The 4,293-nt window shown below is 35.0% G+C and overlaps 1 pseudogene; it reads right to left on the bottom strand.

Annotated features, from left to right (window-relative positions):
• LOC118010893 overlaps nt 1–533 on the bottom strand; it is a 3,900-nt pseudogene extending 3,367 nt beyond the window's left edge.
• Nucleotides 534–4,293: the final 3,760 nt, after the last annotated feature.

Below are 4,293 nucleotides of genomic sequence, written 5' to 3'. Positions count from 1 at the left end.
TATTTAAAAACAAAGGAATGTATTCTCTGCAACTAAAATATAGTTTCTAAACTGGATTGGCACAAAGACTCAGCATGTCCAGGACCTCATATTTTTTTAAACAAAAATTTTTTTAAAAATGTTATTTATTTATTTGACAGAGAGAGAGAGCAAGAGAGTGAGACAGCACAAGCAGGGGAAGGGGAGACGGAGAGGGAGAAGCAGGCTCAGGACCAAGATGACCCAGTCCCCACACAAGAAAATCTTGGAGATGTGGTCCTTGATGACTGGCTTGGACTTCTTCTTGCCCTTGTCAGTCTTGGGGACCTTGGTCCACATCTCCTTCACATTTTCCAGCACCATGCTGTAGCGCCTATCGGCCGCCTTCATATGACCCAGGAACTTCTTCTTGTTGTGGCAGCTGATGAGCCCTTGGGTGTTGTTCTTGACTGATGGTGTGAGCACAGAGAGTGGACCGGGTTAAACTCGTCCTTCTTCCGCTTCTGCAGCTCCTCTGGGGTCATCTCACCCTTGGGCTTGTTGAAGAGGCACATGGTGGTAGTGGCTGCCCTCCAGATCAGTGCCATCTTTCCATGTTGTTCTAAACACTGTATTTTTAGAGCAGTTTTAAATTCACAGCAAAGCCAAGGGGAAAGGTACAGGGATCTCCCATATGTTGTATGGCCCTGCACATACATAGCCTCCCTGTTATCAATATCCCCCACCAGACTGGTACATTTGTTACAATTGATGAACCTACATTGACACACCATAATCACCTAAAGTCCATAGTTTATATTAGGATTCACTGTTGGTATTATACATTCTATGGGTTTAGACAAGTGTATAATGACACGTATCCATCATTATGGTATCATACAGAATATTTTCATTGCCCTAAAAATCCTCTGTGCTTTGCTTATTCATCCCTCCTCCTCTCTCCAGTGTCTGACAACCACTGATCTTTTTACCATCTGCATAGTTTTACCTTTTTCAGAATGTCATGCAGTTGGAATCGTACAGTATACAGCTTTTCCAGATTGGCTTCTTTCCCTTAGTAATATACAGTTAAGATTCCTTCATGTCTTGTCATGGACTGATAGTTCATTTCTTTTTAGCACTGAATAACATTCCATTGTCTGAATGTACCACAGTATGTTTATCCATTTATTTACTGAAGTGCATATTGGCTACTTCCACGTTTTGACAATTACGAATAAAGTTGCCATAAACATCCATATGCAGGTTTTTGTGTGAACATAAGATTTCAACTCTTTTGAGTAAATACCGAGAAGTGTGATTGCAGGAGTATGCTTAGTTTTTTAAGAGACTGCCAAACTCTCTTCCAAAGTGGCTGGACTATTTTGCATTTCCACCAGCAATGAAGGGAAGTTCCTACTGCTCCACATCTTCACCACCACTTGATGTTGTTAGTAATCCACACTTTGGCCACTCTAATAGATGTGTTGTGGTTTCTCATTGTTTTGATTTGCATTTCTCTGATGATACCTGCCTTGAAGCATCTTTTCATATGCTTATTCACTATCTGCATATCTTCTTTGGCGAGGTATCTGTTAAGCTCTTATTCCATTTTTAAATCAAGTTATCTGTTCTCTTATTGTTAAGTTTTCAAAGTTCTTTATATATTTTGGATAATAGTCCATTATCAGATGTGTGTTTTGCAAATGTTTTCTCACAGTATGTGTTTTTTTTTTTTTTTAATTCTTTTGGCATTGTCTTTTGCAGAGCAGATTTTAATTTTAATCAAGTCCACATTACCAATTATTTCTCTCATGGTTCTTGCCTTTGGTGCTATATCTAAAAAGTCAGCCCCATACCCAAGGTCATCTAAATTTTTTCCTATATTATCTTCTGGGGACTTTATAATTTTTCCTTTTACATATAGGTCTGTGACCATTTTTAAATTAATTTTTGTAAAGGGTGTAAGATCTGCATCTAGATTCATATTTTTGTGTATGGATATCCGGTTATTTCAGCAGCATTTGTTAAAAAAGACTATCTTTGCTCCATTGTATTGCCTTTGTTCTTTTGTCAGAAATCAGTTGACCATATTTGTGTGAATTTATTTCTGGGTTCTCTATTCTGTTATATTTATCTATTTCTCTTCTTCGGCACTACAATGTCTTGATTATGGTAGCTGTATAGTAAATCTTGAAGTCAAGTAATTCAGTCCTCCAACTCTTGTTTTTCTCTTTCAATATTGTGTTGGCTCTTCTGAACTTTTTCTCTCTCTCTTGTGATTCTTGGAATCTATCCGTACAGTTGAGAAGAATCGACATTTTAATATTACTGAATTTTCCTATCCACAAACATGGAATATCTCTCCATTTATTTACTTCTTTGACTTTATTCATCAAAGTTTTATTGTTTTCCTCATATAGCTCTTGTACAGAGTTTGTTAGATTAATACTTATGTACGCCATTTTGGAGGTGCTATTGTAAATGGTATTGTGTTTTAATTTCAAATTCCACTCAGTCATTGTTAGTATATAGGAAAGTGAATGACTTTTATATATTAATCTCGTATCCTGCAAACTTGCTATATTGCTTATTAGTTTTAGGAGATTTTTTGGTCAATTCTTCCAGATAGCTACATAGATGATAATGTCATCTACAAGCAAAGATAGTTTTATTTTTTTCTTTCCCAATCTTATACCTTTTATTAACTTTTCTTATCAAATTGCATTTGCTAATACTTCCATGATGTTTAAAAGGAGTGGTAAGAGGGCATTATTACATTTTAAAATTATGTTACAGCTAATCTAAAAGTTACATTCCACCAAGAAGGTAAAAATGCTTGATACTTAGGCAACATAAGAAAATACCTTCAATATTTGGAAAATAAAAATTAGAATTGCAATGAATGATTATAGAAATTTCTATTTAAAGATGACAATGAGAAGACATTATTACTTATTTTCCATTCTTTGAAATTTATCAATAAGTATCACACCAAAATTAGCTTCTGAAAAAATATGTTTAAAGCAAATAAATTAATAGAAGTCATAGACAAATGATATGCTATGATAATGCCAGAAAAAGTCATAGAGAAATTCAATAAGTGAGTAGAAGAATGTTCAAACTATTTAATAATTTAAAACACACAACTTGAAGTAATAAAATACTTTATTTAAAAAAAAAAGATTTTATTTATTTATTTATTTATTTATTTATTTATTTATTTATGAGAAAGAGTGTAAGTGGGGAGAGGAGTAGAGGGAGAGGGACAAGCAGACTCTGTGCTGTGTACGGAGTCTGACTCGGGGCTCCATCTCACGACCCTGAGATCAAGACCTGAGCTGAAATCAAGAGTTGGACACTTAACCGACTGAGCCACCCAGGCACCCCAATAACAAAATATATTTCATAGGAACTAATAGATAAATTGCTAATATATTGTGTAAGAAAGTAAAAAAATATGCATTCACATCAATTTTTAGTGAAAGCATAAATTCGTGTAGATTTTCAGAGAACAAAAGCAGTGACTATCAGGATTCTTTTAAAAGATGCATAGCCTTTGCCCCCTAAAATTCCCCTTCTAGACTTCTCTCTTATAGAAATCTCAATGTGAAAAATATTTAAGTTGACTTGTTTATTTTGTTTTTTAGATTCCATATGTAAGTGAAATCAGATAGTATTTGTCTTTATCTGACTTATATTTTAGCATAATATACTCTATGTCCATCCATGTTGTTGGAAATGATAAGATCTCATTCTTTTTTATGGCTGAGTAATATTCAGGGGAGGTGAGTAGGAGGGTGGGTGAAAAAGATAAAGAGGATTAAGAGGTACAAACTTCCAGTTATAAGATAAATAAGTCACATAGATGAAAAGTATAGCATAGGGACTATAGTCAATAATCTTATAACGATGTTTGGTGACAGATGATGACTACACTTGTGTTGGTGAACATTTAGAAATGTATAGAATTGTTGAATCAGTATGTTGCATACCTGAAACTAATATAACATTGTATGTTAATTATACTTCAACAAAAATATTTAACTTGAGGGTGCCTGGGTGGCTCAACTGGTTGGGCGTCTGCCTTCGGCTCAGGTCATGATCCCAAATCCCAGGACTGAGGCTTGCATCGGGCTCCCTGCTTGGCGGGAAGTCTGCTTCTCCCTCTGACCCTTATCCTGCTCCTGCTCTTTCTCTCTCTTTCTGTCTCTCTCACTCTCTCTCAAATAAATAAATGAAATCTTTAAAAAAATATTTAAGTTGAAAATATAATTGGTAGCATTGTGTGTGATAGCAAAAAAAATAGTCTATCAAAAAGCGACTAGTCAACAA

The sequence above is a fragment of the Mirounga leonina genome, unplaced genomic scaffold (genome assembly GCF_011800145.1).
Source record: "Mirounga leonina isolate KUSES-001 unplaced genomic scaffold, KU_Mleo_1.0 Mir_129, whole genome shotgun sequence".
In the NCBI taxonomy this organism is placed as follows: domain Eukaryota; kingdom Metazoa; phylum Chordata; class Mammalia; order Carnivora; family Phocidae; genus Mirounga; species Mirounga leonina.
This window is presented reverse-complemented; position numbering and strand designations above follow the sequence as displayed.